The sequence below is a fragment of the Xenopus laevis genome, chromosome 4S, assembly GCF_017654675.1.
Source record: "Xenopus laevis strain J_2021 chromosome 4S, Xenopus_laevis_v10.1, whole genome shotgun sequence".
Taxonomy (NCBI): domain Eukaryota; kingdom Metazoa; phylum Chordata; class Amphibia; order Anura; family Pipidae; genus Xenopus; species Xenopus laevis.
Genome location: NC_054378.1, coordinates 19,500,154 through 19,515,859, shown reverse-complemented (window position 1 = coordinate 19,515,859; position 15,706 = coordinate 19,500,154). Strand labels below are relative to the sequence as shown.

At 44.4% G+C, this 15,706-nt stretch overlaps 1 protein-coding gene across 6 annotated transcripts in view; it reads left to right on the top strand.

Annotated features, from left to right (window-relative positions):
* The first annotated feature begins 5,914 nt into the window (after positions 1–5,914).
* LOC108715283 (F-actin-monooxygenase mical2-like) overlaps positions 5,915–15,706 on the top strand; it is a 108,498-nt gene continuing 98,706 nt past the window's right edge. For 2 of the 6 annotated variants that reach the window (XM_041561000.1, XM_041560999.1), the window contains exon 1: positions 5,920–6,089. The gene's annotated coding sequence lies outside the window, so the exon portion shown is untranslated. Of the gene's footprint in view, positions 6,090–15,706 lie in introns of all 6 variants that reach the window. The other 4 variants (XM_041560996.1, XM_041560997.1, XM_041560998.1 and 1 more) reach the window with 4 other exon arrangements.

Sequence of the window (15,706 nt, the reverse complement as noted above, 5' to 3'; positions counted from 1 at the left end):
TTCAGGGAGTGAGTCGGCTCCTCTCTCACTAGTGACTAAGCGCTGGCTCAGGGCACAGGACAGAATGAGACAATTCCCAGAAAGTATGTTCTGAACTCACAATCTGAAGGGAACATGATCCCTATAAAGAGGAAATCAAGGGAATATTCTGGGATCTGTGTCGTAGCTTTCTACAATCAGTACAGTAGTAACACGATCAGTGTAAAATACACAGAATTCTGTATAAACTGGACCAATTAGCAGCATGACTCCCTGTAACCAGAAACATCCAGTTGGAAGAAAATATCTGCTCATATACCCGTTATATATTCACCAGTCCCATGAGAGGAGACTGTGTATATGACCCATCTCACTGCAACTAATCACCAACATAACCCAACTGTCCTCAAAGTGCAATTAATTAATTTATTAAATAACTTCATATTTCACCAGGAGTGCTGGGGGCTGTAGTTTGACCTGTAAGCAGCAGTCCAGCCCTGCTTTATGGCAGCTGAGATTCTAGCTATCTGTATAACAGAACATTCTGTCCCAGTGGCTGCACAGATTCTATCTGATCCCCATTGGAAGCAGTAGTCCTATCCTGCTTTATGGCAGCTGAGATTCTAGCTATCTGTATGACATAGAAGGTGCCTTAAATAAATATTTCTGACATTGTAGTAATAAAGGTTCTCAAGCTGCCTTGCAAGTGTCATTTGTTATTTATTAATATGATCTCAGCCACAGATAGAAGCAGCTATTTATGAGGCTGTTTCAGATCTGGGGATGATCTCGGGGATAAAAATATTTTACCAGCAGTCAGTTCTGCAAAGATAAAAAAACCCTCACTCAGTAAATCATTAGACAGAAGGTTCTGGTACTTATATAGATAGGACACGCTCTCACACTTCTATGCAATTTTCTTGCTTCTGAGTATAACATCATGGTAAACAAAAAGCAAAGTTTTCAGTGGTAAAGATAATGACTTCTTATTGTGGGAGATTCACCTGTACTTTAAAGGGTAACATTCCCAACCATTTTATGAGAAAAGATACTGATTTCCCTTTGATTATGCTGTACATATTACAATATAATACATGATATGAATTTAATACAAGACAATACCTAGAATAGTTTTATGGGATCTCTCTGTACAGACTATGAGAAAACTTGGGGAGCTGTTCCTGCTCAATTGTGCTTAGTACAGGGGAATACCTATGCTGCAATAGTTTTATGGGATCTCCTGTACAGGCTATGAGCAAACTTAGGGGGCTGTTCCTGCTGAATTGTGCTTAGTATACGGGAACACCTATGCTGCTATAGTTTTATGGAATCTCTCTGTACAGACTATGAGCAAACTTCGGGGGCTGTTCCTGCTGAATTGTGCTTAGTACATGGGAATACCTATGCTGCCATAGTTTTATGGGATCTCCTGTACAGGCTATGAGCAAACTTAGGGGGCTGTTCCTGCTGAATTGTGCTTAGTACAGGGGAATACCTATGCTGCCATAGTTTTATGGGATCTCTCTGTACAGACTATGAGCAAACTTAGGGGGCTGTTCCTGCTGAATTGTGCTTAGTGGTGGGGACACTAATGCTGGTATAGGTTTAAGGTATCTCTGGATACAGGCTGTTGAATCATGCATAATTCATGCACTTACCTAAGCATAATTAACTTTTCCTAAAGTTACGCCTGCCATATTCCATTACCCACCATTAATGACATTTGGTCATGCCCCCAGTTTAGTTCCTGTAAGGAGATTATAACACAACAGAAGCACTATGCAACGTAATCATGTAGATTGTTGAAAGGCTGCCAGAGAATAATGAAGGCCTAGGCAAGGCTGAAGCTGCAACTCACTAACATAGAAGTTTGGTTGAATGATGCAAATTATTGCATAATGACATCTTCATGCTTCAGATTGGAAGGCCACATAAAAACACAGACTGACCTTTAATACAAAGGTATAGTACAAGCCCATAGATGGTCATGTGACCGTAACTCCTTAATTGTTACATGTTTCAACTCCTTTTATGGTGACGACACCTGCCTGGGGCTCCGGGGAGTCACTCATTTATGAAACATTTGCTCAGAAATCTCCATTAATGCATATCTGTAGGAATACATCATTGTTTCCATAGCAACCACTATAACACGTCGGATTTTATAAATAGGGAATCTACTAAAGTTACCTAATAGGATCTGTTGGGGCCGGTGCCCAGTGGAGACAGAAATGTCACCTGGACCTCAGTAAGTGCTAGATTTCTTGGGTTCTGACATTATTATTATAATTATCTCATTCCCAAACCAAGAGGGGTAATATGAAGTTGCCCCTCCCTTTGCTGCTAAAACTGCCCCGGTGCTTTTGGGAAGGTTCTCACTAGATGTTGGAACATTGTTGCTGGGAGTTGTTGCTGGGAGTTGCTTCCCTTCAGCCACAAGAACATTAGTGAAGTTGGGCACTGATGTTGGGGATCAGGCTCATAGTCACGGGTTACAATTCACCCCACAGGGGTTCAGTTGGGTTGAGGTTCTTGACTGGGACAGATTTGGCAGAAGATGGAGAGGGGAGCAACTTGCTCATGTATCGCAAGACATGGGGGCTAAGGTGGAAACTATTTTCCTGTTTTCCTGCCTGTGCATGGGATTGTGGGAGTCTAACTGATTTGCCAGAAATATCCATTTTCCCTAAATCTAATCAGAATTATATGAAACATGTGTTACGTGTTACTGTAATGAATTTAACCAACCCGAATAACTGCCACAGCGGTAATTTTTGCACATTTAATTGCTCTGTCTGAAAGCACAAATAAACTTTGCCCATGTGTGTTCTGCCATTGAGCCTCTCATGTTTCATATTGGGTACATTACCCCTTCCCTTATTAAAGGGGATAGCTCATAACAAGGTTACATGTATATGTAAGGGGTACCCATGGCACAAATAAGGACTCACCCCAAATCTCGCCCTTACTGGTCTTCAGACTGGGCCCCCTTAGCTCATAACAAGGTTACAGATATATAGAAACATTGGGGTAACAGTCACCCTGCTATAGTTCCAGGGGTACCCAGGTCACAAATAAGCACTCACCCCAAATCTCCCCCTAACTGGTCTTCAGGCTGGGCCCCCTTAGCTCATAACAAGGTTACAGATATATAGAAACATTGGGGTAACAGTCACCCTGCTATAGTTCCAGGGGTACCCAGGTCACAAATAAACACTCACCCCAAATCTCCCCCTAACTGACCTTCAGGCTGGGCCCCCTTAGCTCATAACAAGGTTACAGATATATAGAAACATTGGAGTAACAGTCACCCTGCCCTGGGAGTAATAAAAGACCCCTAATGAATTCCCCAGGCACACAGACAAATCAGATTATTCAGTGCTTGGGAAGCAACCAATCAGAATAAAGAAGAACGAGTGCAGAGTAACAGTAATGTTCCACACAAGGGCCATTGGTTGGGGGAAAATTCTGGGTTATACCTTTGGGGCAAGGAATGTTGTGACACTGTTATAACTTGCCCTATAAATACCTCTCCAAGGAGAAAGTTTGTGTGTTTAAAGGCAGAAAATACAAGTTTTGTGTAACAATAACATGGACTAACAGCTCATTGTTGTGTTTGTAACATTCTCTGAAGTCACATGAAACAAAGTTGCGCTGCGAGTATTGATTTACTGACACTCGCATTTGTTTTTCTTGTGGGAATTAAAGTAGAAATACCATTCTTTCCTGAACAAAAATATTATTTAATGTTTTATATGTTTATTGTTTTAATGATTTTATAAGCAAAGGAGCACAGCCTTAAGGTCAGTTAGGGGGAGATTTGGGGTGAGTGATTATTTGTGCCCTGGGTACCCCTGGAACTATAGCAGGGTGGCTGTTACCCCAATGTTTTTATATATCTGTAACCTTGTTATGAGCTAAAGGAGCACAGCCTTAAGGTCAGTTAGGGGAAGATTTGGGGTGAGTGCTTATGTGTGCCCTGGGTACCCCTGGAACTATAGCAGGGTGACTATTACCCCAATGCTTGTAGATATCTGTAACGTTGTTATGAGCCCTGACCAAAATTTGGAACCCTAAGGAGAGCTTAAACCTGTTGCCAAACAGAGCAAAAAAGTTTTCGGAAGGCAAGACCAACCTGTGAATCAGAACTTCACAATGTTGTCAGGTCTCGCTCTGGCTGGATCTAATCAGAGTATGAGAAGATTTGAAGTTATCAGGTCCACCTTTAATAGTAAGAGCAACAAAGTTGCAGCACAACTGAGCCCATTCCGTGAGTTTGGGGTAGAGGGAAAACACCTGCCAGATCTCCCAGTGCTTCCAATAAGTTGCCCCGGAAGAGGCATTTTATTTCCAGTGTGCTTTGTGCTCTGCTGAAACATCTGGTCCGGAGCTTTGTAGCATCTTTTTAAAACAAATCTTCCCTTGGGTTATATATGTAACCCTGGCACCTGGTATTATTCTGTTCTACATGAGCCCAACCCAGAGCCTCTGGATGGTGCCAACATGTGCCCCTTTCTGTGAAGCATCGGGTCTTCAGAGCTAATGGAATGTTTCATACAGTATGTTTTTCCCTGGATCCCATGAAGTGAATTACGGATCCGCACACACTATATCTTCAAGCAGATGGGGATTGACCCCAGTTTATTGTGCAACCACAAAGATCAACGTTTCGGGGGGTTACCCACCCTTCATCAGTAACCCCCCGAAACGTTGATCTTTGTGGTTGCACAATAAACTGGGGTCAATCCCCATCTGCTTGAAGATATAGTGTGTGCGGATCCGTAATTCACTTCATTTGACTACAGGGACCTGGCCGGGTTCACGGAGACCCAGCACCACTGGAAGCAGAGGAGTAAATACACAGGAGTGCGGTGGTGAGAATTTTCCTTTCCCTGGATCCCACCATCCTCTCTTAATGAGTCATTAGTGGCTCCCCCTAGGGACCATCTTCCCCTGATTAAGAGATTTATAAAATTAGGGCAATATCTGTCCTTCCATTGCCACTACCAGTACAGGTGGAAGCTCTGCCGGATTATTTTTATTTTAGTTCAATTTATAGTTGGCAGAACTTGTAGTTACAGGGCCCCATAGCAAATTTATTTAAGGGCCCATCTATATTGGGTCCCCTAGACCTCCTGCCCCCCCCCCCCAGCAGTCACAGTGTCAGCCTTGCAATACTGGTAAATACATGTAGCGACAGGGTGCGGGAAATGGGAGGCAATGAATCACAACCTGCTCCTAATTTTTGTGTAATGGTCTTTAGTTCCCCCTCACTGCTTACTATTCTCAGCATATGGGACTTTCTCACTGAGCACAAATAATTACTGGAAATAGAAAAGAAGGGGGGTTCTATGCAAGAGGGATGCACCCCTATCTGAGGAGGAACACTGCTCTATATACTGAAAATATCTGCTGCCCAAAATTTACTTTTACCTTTCCTTCCCCTCCCCAGGGTCCCATGTTACACCCTATTAATCCCAACTGAAAACAGCCCCTCCCTGAATGAGGTTAGAATATTTTAGTACTGGGGCACAGGTGGGCAGGAAGGAAGGTTAAGTATTAAGCACCCCAATTGTGTGCAGAAGAGCTTACAATCTAAATGGTGTTCACCAGCGAGAGAGAGGCAGTGACTATGACAGAGCCTCCTGATCATTTCAAGGAGCAGAGACAATACAGGGGGGCAGTGGAATACAGGGAAGGGGTTAGACTTTGGGACAGGCACTTGTGTGTGGGTTTTAGGAGGAATTATATTATTAAAACTGAGACAGGATTTCACCCCTTTGCTTACTTTCATCCTCCTACATTTCCCAGCTTCCCCAGCGTGCCATTATGACACCAGCACAAAGGTGTCAGACAAGCAGCACAAAGACAACTGGCAGTCAGTGCCTAAGGGCGGGGCCACGCCCCTGCCCGTCAGCCGAGTCCCCGCCCCCTCCTGACACTCCCAGCTGTTCCACTCCCAACAGAGCGCTCAGCGCTGAGCAATGTGATCCCCGGCTGTCAGACTGGGACACTCGCTGGTGCTGGGAGTTGCTGTATGGGGGGCAGCTGCTAAGTCCCCTGTGCCCTGTGCCAGCCCTCTATGGGACCCTGGGAAGAAGCTTCACATGGTAAGTGCCATCTCCATGGCCAGTGTATGTGCCCAGTGCTGATCCAGTAACAGGAGCCTTGGTACCTGCTGTCTCTGGGTATTTATAGCTAAACAAGATCCGATTACACAGGTGCCAATAAATAATGTACCAGTATGTGCCATGTTGCTGCTGCTGCTTGTGCCCCTGTTATTATAACAGGGGCATTTCTTCTACTAGGAACTTCTTAGCAGCAATGGGTGACCCTATAAATGCCAGGGGACAAATGGGCATGTGACTCCCCACATTGGTCTATTCTTCTAATGTCTCTTCTTCACATGGGGCCCTGTGTGTCTTCCTCTTTATTTAGGCTCTTGTCTGGTCTGTAATGAGTAATTGCCACTTCCCCTGCGCCCAGTCACTGACCAAAATAGAATTGATTGACCCTCTGTATCAGGGAGGTGGGCGAGCACCGGTCTTGGGGTTTCATTTAAGTGGGGGCACATTCAGGGACCTGGGGGCCCCCACAGAGGAAACGTCAAGAAAGTCCATAGATTTATATAAGGGTTATGCCACCTGCAGCTTCCAAACAGCGATTGAACTACAATTCCCAGACAAAGGTTGTCAGAGTCGTAGGACAGCTACAACTTCAGTTTGGTTCATGTATCCACTTAATTAATGACCCCCCTAATTCTGATGATGTCCTGTTGTTTCCTGCGTAATCTGGGCAAAGGGCACATTTTAACCCTCATTGCCCTTTACTGTACACACCTTTGTTCAAGGAAGCAAGTTGCTCGGCTCTGTACGCAGTGACTCAAGCCCAGCACATGCCGGTATCTCTGGGTTGAATTCATATATTATTATTATTGTTTTTCTGCTTCCCTGGGGTGGGGGGGGGGCAGCCTGTTAAAGGGACAGAAATGTGGGGAAAGGAGAGAGAAGTTTCAATATCTGTTTATTGTGGTTAATTCTCTGCAGAACATGAGAATGTTATATAAAGGCAGATGTTATGGTTCCTCAGCGCCAGTCTATAAATGCTTCATTTTAATATTATGTAAAGCCTCGTGTCTGCCAGAAATGTTGCAGTGTATCACACAATGCTTTAATGACTTTAAGCCTCATGTTAAAGTGGAACAACACATGCTATTTTCTATTCACTGTGTGCTCAGAACAGCTGCATACTGGTATGAGGGTATAGCTTATTGTGTGCCCAGAGCATTCCTTCTCTGTATTTTTATATTTATACATATGGGTAGGAGGTGCCATATTGATTTCCTTAGACCAGTGATCCCCAACCAGTAGCTCGTGAGTAACATATTGCCTTCCAACCCCTTGGATGTTGCTCCCAGTGGCCGCAAGCAGGTGCTTATTTTTGAATTTCTCACTTGGAGGCAAGTTTTGGTTGCCAGGGGCGATCCTGTGCATTTTGTTGCCCGAGGCGGCCTTCGTTCTGCCGCCTCCCCATGGCACGCATATCTTCAGTGCCAGAGGGGGTCGGGGGGCGTCCACGTCGCTAGTGCAGAGACAGCAGTTGCGCTCTCTGGACTAGAAGAGCCGATTTCCAGGTTGAAAAAACTGAAATTCGGCTCTTAGTTACGAGGAGTGGCATTTTTGCCGCCCCTGGCAAACAGGGGGGAGCTGCCGTCTGACACGAGTTTCTCCATCCCCTGTTGGTTGCATAAAAAACAGGTGCACTGCCAAACAGCTTCCTATAGGTTTCCAGACCACATAGGGGCTGCCAAATGGCCAATTACAGCACTTATTTGGCACCCCCAGGAACATTATTTATTCTTGTGTTGCTCTCAAACTCCTTGTACATCTGCATGTTGCTCACTGGTAAAAAAAAAATGTTGGGGACCCCTGCCTTAAACAGTACAGTATGAGGGTATAGCTTGTGTGCCCAGAGCATTATTTCTCTGTATATTTGTTTTTATACATATGGGAGGTGCCATATTGATTCCCTTAGACAGTACAGTGTGCGGGTATATTTTATTGTGTGCCCAGAACATTCCTTCACTGTATATTTGTATTTATACATATGGAAGGTGCCATATTGATTCCGTTAGACAGTACAGTATGAGGGTATAGCTTATTGTGTGCCCAGAACATTCCTTCTCTGTATATTTGTATTTATACATATGGGAGGAGGGAGGTGCCATATTGATTCCCTTAGACCAGTGATCCCCAACCAGTAGCTTGTGAGCAACATGTTGCTCACCAACCCCTTGGATGTTGCTCTCAGTGGCCTCAAAGCAGGTGCTTATTTTTGAACTCCAGGCTTGGAGGCAAGTTTTGGTTGTATAAAAAACAGATGTACTGCCAAATAGAGCCTCAATGTAGGTTGTCCACATAGGGACTACTAAATGGCCAATCACAGCCCTTATTTGGGACCACAGGAACATTTTTCTTGCTTGTGTTGCTCCCCAACACCTTTAACTTCTGAATGTTGCTCACAGTTTCTAAAGGTTGGGGATCCCTGCCTTAGACAGTATAATATAAGTGTATAGTTGTATAGCTTGTGCCCAGAACATTACTTCTTTTTATATTTGTATTTATACATATGGGTAAGAGGTGTCATATTGATTCCCTTAGACAGTACAGTATGAGGGTATAGCTTATTGTGTGCCCAGAACATTCCTTCTCTGTATATTTGTATTTATACATATGGGTAGGAGGTGCCATATTGATTCCCTTAGACAGAACAGCATGAGGGTATAGCTTATTGTGTGCCCAGAACATTCCTTCTCTGTATATTTGTATTTATACATATGGGTAGGAGGTGCCATATTGATTCCCTTAGACAGAACAGCATGAGGGTATAGCTTATTGTGTGCCCAGAACATTCCTTCTCTGTATATTTGTATTTATACATATGGGTAGGAGGTGCCATATTGATTCCCTTAGACAGTATAGTATGAGGGTATAGCTTATTGTGTGCCCAGAACATTCCTTCTCTGTATATTTGTATCTATACATATGGGAGGAGGGAAGTGTAATATTGTTTCCCTATGCCCATAAGAAACCAGTTAGAGTGTCGCTCTCCCTTCTGATTCAACACTTACTCATTATCTTTTTCTCTCACCTAATTCTGCCCTCTGTTTATGATATATTTATGTTACCGAGATCGGCCTTGTGGCTGGGAGCCAGCAAGTCAGAGAAAGTCAGAGAGACGGGGTGTGTGTTTGTGTGAGATTATCAACCCATTTTGTTTTCTGGGATTGAGATAATGATATGTTTGAAACCAGAACCCCCTACAGAAAGAAACAAACAATGAAAAAGGAACAATACTTTTGAGAACATGTTCTTGCGTTTGCCACCAAGCGAGATGAGGGCTATAACATATTCCCCACAGGGCTGCCGTACATGAGAATCAGTGCGGCAACCTAGAGTATAGGCCATTCCTTTCCCTGGAGATAGTTACTGTGTGTCGTTCCCATTAGAACAATGTTATTGGCAGCATCCGACCCTCAAACCTGCAGAGCCTCCTATTTCTTTTGGCTTCTGATCAGTGTCAGGAAGTTCAGAGACAAATGATTTCATGACCTCAGATTAGGTCACGGAGATGATTCCACAATGAGCTTGGCGCTGGGGTTTTTAGAATAGTATTTACCCCCCCACCCCCATGTACCGCAAATGTGACTGGCAGTGCCAAAACAACTGACTGTTTACTCTGATGGCATGACTGCTTTGTTCTTGTTGTGGCTTTACAGGAAAGCGGAAGTGAGGGTGCAGCGATGTTGAGGTTGAAATAAGACTCATGTAAATCACTATAAACACTTCCCCATATAGGGCATCTGCTTTATCATTGTGCCATGAGTTCTCAACCCAGAATTGGACTTGTGTTTTTTTTTTGCTGACGTGGCCAGGACTGCCATTGGGGGGCACAGGGGGTACTGTTGTATTGGGCCTGGGCCTAAAGTGGGGCCCGGCTGTGCTCCACTTTTCAAAATAGGCAGGCCCCCCTTGATAGTGCCGAAGCTCTGAAGTCCTGAAAAGCCCCAAAAGCAAAAGTCCCGAAGCCGCGAAGGGAGCCAAAGCTGGGAAAAGACCCGAAGTTGAAGTCCCGAAACCATAAAAAGACCCGAAGCCACAAAAGGAACCAAAGTTGAAGAACTTGCACCCGTCCCATTACTAAATGAGGTTGAATTGATCATGCAGAGCCCCCCGTGGCCCCATCGTGGGCCAAGCGTTACATCAGGTGATCTCTTTGCAAAAATCGTGTACGCAAAGCAAACATTCCCGGGCGAAGATGCGGCAATGAAAGGTTCTACAGTATTGTGGTTCTGCATGGTATCTGATAACCCAGTCTAGAGGTGTTTATCATTGGAAACAATGGGGGGAGCATGTGCAGCATTATGTGGGTGCTGGTGTGTGTTGCCCCTAATGCTGCAAATTGCCCCAGCACAACAGGCTTTCCACGTCAGAGGCCTAAGGCAAAGCATTTTCAAGATATCAGAATGGGGTTTATGTTCCCTTTAATCAGAAGTAACTGCTTTGGCTTCTCTAGGAAATATTCATGGGATTTGATTTGTTCTCATCTCTGCGAATCAAGTGTTTATTTTGTTTGCTTTATACAAATTTCCTTTCACTGCAGCCAGTTCCTTATTCACCCTGGTAAAACCAATTAGCACATACAATGCAAGGCTGTGCCACAGAGCATGCTGGGAGCTGCCTATATACAGCATATGTATATTTATATAGGACTTTGTCCTTGTGCCAGGGGTCAGTTGGGCCCAGTTAGACCCATATGCTTGCCCCCCTGCAGGATGCTAAGCTTTCTTGGCCCGGGGGTGCCGTTGCCATTGCACTAGGCCTGACACCGAGCTGCAGGGAGTTACATACTGAAGCCTTATATGACAGTGAAGTGCCAAGCAACTCCCGGCCACCTGTGCAAATAACAGGTTGGCGACTGAGGAAAAAGGAAGGAACTTTAGACCTTGCTATTAAACAGCAAACAGTGACTTGTGATTAAATCATCACCAAGTATGTCTCTCTGGGGCCAAACTGCCAACTTTGCACTTTTGTTTGCTCTCAGAGTGTAAACACTGATATTTTTCGGGTTGCTACAAATCCCAGGATCACCTGAGCCACAGGCCCGATGGCACATGTAACAATGTAACTTTGCAGCGTATCAGGGGTTTCACCTTGAGCAGTTTCTTTGCTGTTCCATTCTCAGCTTTGCCTGACTACAGAAACAATGTAGCAGAGATTCTGTAAAATCAGAAACGGTGTCTGAAAAGTGCACGTTAAACCACCTTGGTTTATTTACCCTTCCCATTTCAGTATTTAATGCCAGATTGCAAAATCTGCCCACATTAGTCGAGGTGGAGCTCGCGGAAGCTACGGCTGCCAACTGTAAACACCGGCCTGGAGCCGAGTCAAGTCAGTGAGTGGGTACAAGCTGCTACTGAGCGACATATAAGGACACATGAAATAGAACGCTGGCCTTTTAAATCCTTGGTAGGGGTTCTTGTCGGATAGGGTTAGTTTGGTCAGGGTTCTGCTGTGGAATTTTAAAGGGACATTACACTGACTAATAGTTTCTTAACCTTGGACTACAACTCCCAGGATCCTCCACTACATCAAGGTAAAGGCATTCTGGATGTTTTAGTCCATCCCACAGATGTCTAGAGGCAGTGAGAATTGCGTAACTTCACAAAGGTCCAGTTATGGGCGATAGGCGCTTACGGGGGATGTAAACCCAACTGTAACATTTTGCATAAAAAAGCAGATTCAAATGTAAGCGATTTTCTAATATTCTTTCATTCATGAATGAAATTAATTTAATGTTGTTTGTAATTGTATTTTCTATTGCAACTGGTATCTGTCAGACTTTTCACTAATCCATGCACTGCTGGTTCTGACTAAAATAATGTAGCAGTAGACAGCTAATATAGCTATAGCAGCAGCTTGTGGCTTATTACATGCTGTCATTACCCTCTCGGTCATATATTTCTTCTGTTCCCACACTCCACCCTTTGCAATCATAGCTGGGCCCCTCCCACCTACAGGGCCAGTTTAGGGCCACACCCCTCCTCTGGACTTTTGTAGCTTTTACTGCCCTCGTTCCATATGAGAAGCAGAAATCTCAAGGGAAAACAAAGAAAATGTCTAAGGCTTATGCTGCATTTTGGCCCAGGTACCCCTCTTTGACCCTGATATTGTTCCTATTGAGATTCAGGCAGGCTCCTTATGATTGGCCGATAAAAGTGAGTGGGTATTTTTTTGTGGCAAAAAGGCTTGCCATCTATAACAAGAGAATGAATGTCTTGGGCAGAAGTAGCCAATGTTATTCTAGTTCATTGTTGGTTTGTTCGGATGTGATTCTGCCACTTGGTGCCTGGTTACTATGGTCAGTCATCCTAGCAACCAGGGAACAGTTTAACCGCTGAGCTTGAGTGCTGCAAATCAGAAAAAGTTAAAGGGGGTGCAAGGTCAAACCAGTGCAGCCTGCAGCATGCACTAGATTACTAATCAACCCTGCAGGGTGTGCATCTCATTACATGGGCTACAATTACAGAGGGGGGCATCAAAGTAGTTTAATCCTCTTCCCTGGCACTTACAGGATAATACTCATGTAGACGCCTCCCTGTTCAATCTGACGAATCAGGTGTTCCCTTTCAACAGTCTAACTGCTCTTGACTAGTGAAAGCTGATTCCCAATTGGCTGCTGAGGTTTGTGGGCGGGAACACTCTTAGTATTGGTTTAGTGGTGTTAGTTTCCTATTTTACATGAGCGCTGATGGGTGCATGTTAGTGGCTGTTACTGTAGTGGCTATAGGAAGGCTTGCCAGTGCCAATGACAGTGCCAGTAGAAGGGGCTGTATATATGGGAGAGTGTGTATAGTAAGGCGCGGTGATGCTCAGCCCAACCAGCCCAGTACAAAATCAAATGATAAAAACATCATCAATAAAGCCACACGTGACACTTCCCGCCCACGTGTCTCACATTAACTAAGGTGTAAACAACCTGGTTTCATCAACGACGCCCTGCACCCAGCGGGCACCTCCCATATTATCTGCCAGCTTCCCCCCCACACCTTCCTTGGTTGAGGAAGGAAAGACTGTGCAGAATTCATCTTGTTGGAAAACATTAGCGCCAATTATTTGTGTAATCGCCAGGGCTGCACAGGTAGCGAGGAACCTGAGTGGCCATTTATGTGCCCATTGGGAAATGCGTTAGTACGTTAGAGAGGAGTTTCTCCTGGAATTCCTGTGGTTCCCGACAGGAGCCGTAACTTTATAAACCAGATAATGAGTCAATGAGTTAAATCTGAAAGACTCGGCTTTCTATTGTTTACACCATTGAATAGGCAGTGCAGCAGAGAATTTACCATTAAGTCAACATGGAGGGCAGTGTCATGTGTTTTGCCCCTTGCCTACCAAGCTAGAAACTCTCAGGGGGCCAAATTCTATTACTCTCCTTGTGTCCCGTTGCTCTAAACCAGTGACTTTAAAGCCACATGCCCCTCATTATCTTATTGGCGTCACGTGCCCCCGACTTATGCTCCGCATCACTATAGATTTCTCTATTGATTACGGCAGGATCGTTATTTTATTGCTGGTGCCCTAGGGGGGATATATTGGAATGGTAGGAAGCGACGCATTGAATCTGCAGCCCTCTGAGCGAATGCAGCGTAATCTGAGATCGCCTGGAGTTCAACATCACCGAATGCAAATACACATGTAAAATTAATACATTCTGTGGCTCATCTGCCCCTGGCCCTTTGTTCTACTGACAGTATACAGTACAGTATGAGGGTATAGCTTATAGTGTGCCCAGAACATTCTTTCTCTGCATATTTGTATTTATACATATGGGAGGAGGTGCCATATTGATACCCTTAGACCAGGGGTCCCCAACCTTTTTCATCCGTGAGCAACATTCAGATGTAAAAAGAGTTGGGGAGCAACACAAGCATGAAATAAGTTCCTGGGTGATGCCAAATAAGGGCTGTGATTGGCTATTGATGGCCCCTACTGTATGTGGACTGGCAGCCTACAGGAGACTCTATTTGGCAGTACATCTGGTTTTTATGCAACTAAAACCTGCCTCCAAGCCTGGAATTTAAAAATAAGCACCTGATTTGAGGCCACTGGGAGCAACATCCAAGAGATTGGGGAGCAACATGTTGCTCACGAGCTTCTGGTTGGTGATCACAGCCTTAGACAGTACAGTATGAGGGAATAGCTTATTGTGTGCCCAGAACATTCCTTCTCTGTATATTTGTATTTATACATATGGGAGGAGGGAGGTTACATGTTGATTCCCTTAGACAGTACAGTATGAAGGTAAAGCTTATAGTGTGCCCAGAACATTCCTTCTGTATATTTGCATTTAAAAGGACCCTATATCAAACGGATTTGGAGCATCCCTTCTGGTTTTAAGATGTTTTTTATGAGCAGAGTAAGATTCCTCATGGAACGCTGCTGGAAACCAAAATCTGGAACATTTTAGCACTTCAAACACTGAAATCTCCGAACATTGTCACCAAGGGAGTCGGCAACGAAACAGTTCCAGAGACAAGGATGGGGAAAGTGCAGAAAGAATTGCATTTAAACTTTAATTGACTGTATCAAATAATCTCTGTGGTGGGAATATTGCACAGTGCGGTGTGTGCCACCCAGCCACAGAAGAGCTTTGAAGGGGAACTCGGCTCAAAACTGTTTTTGCCTATAATGAAAGAAAATTATATTTCAAAAAAGTTATTCTAAGTAACTCCCCATTATAAATCTATCACACATGTTTGCTGGCTTTACTGTTACAGAAAGCAGTATCTCTTTGGCTGTTCTCTGCACTGCAGGTTCTAACTACAGAAGCAGTGTAGCGGAGGACAACTGACAGCTGCTACATTGTTTCAAGAGTCAGAACCAGAGAACAGAAAGGGGCAGACACACAGCATAAGTAAGGAAAGGAATGGCAGGAGATTACTGATTACTGGGAGGATTTGTTTGCGTCTGATGTGAAAAGGATGGAGGCAACTTAACTGTGCCAGACACGTTTCATTTGCTGTTCCACTGGCGAACTGACAGTTTATCCCCAAGTGACAGTTTATCTTTGCTTCTTTGCTTTATGCCTCGTTAGATGTCTGTTTATATACACTAATAACTTGGGATTGGATATCTCCACATTTCAGAGAAAGAAGCCTGACGTGCTGAGTTGGACAAACTGTTTTTCAGGCAACGGCAAATCTGCGGCCCTAATGCCGCCAGGATCCGGGGACACAAACAATAGATTCTTTCTTAATAAATGAATGTTATGGTTTTCTTGGAAAGAGATAAAGTTCTTAACCCCCAGAGATTATTGCCTTAGCGTGTCTGCCCCTTAATCTAACACAATACACAGTGTTTTCATCCTGTTTATATAATCCTAATATTCAAGGCTCTATAAACCTGTGTACTTGATATTACACACCAGGATACAAAGCTTAAACGCCATGTCCCAACTGCCAGTTCAGTGCTCTACTTTCTCCAGGGGCAGTGGCAGCACTGTAGGGAGTGGGGGGCTTTTTTATGGGGGATCAGAGGCAAACAAAACAAAATTCACATGTGTGATGCCAAGTGTTGGCTGCACTGGTGTAAAGGCAAGGCCATTGGGTTCTGCAGCAGAGGGAACGGATCTCCAGGCTGATAAATGGCATTTCCCCATCTCTTTAGAA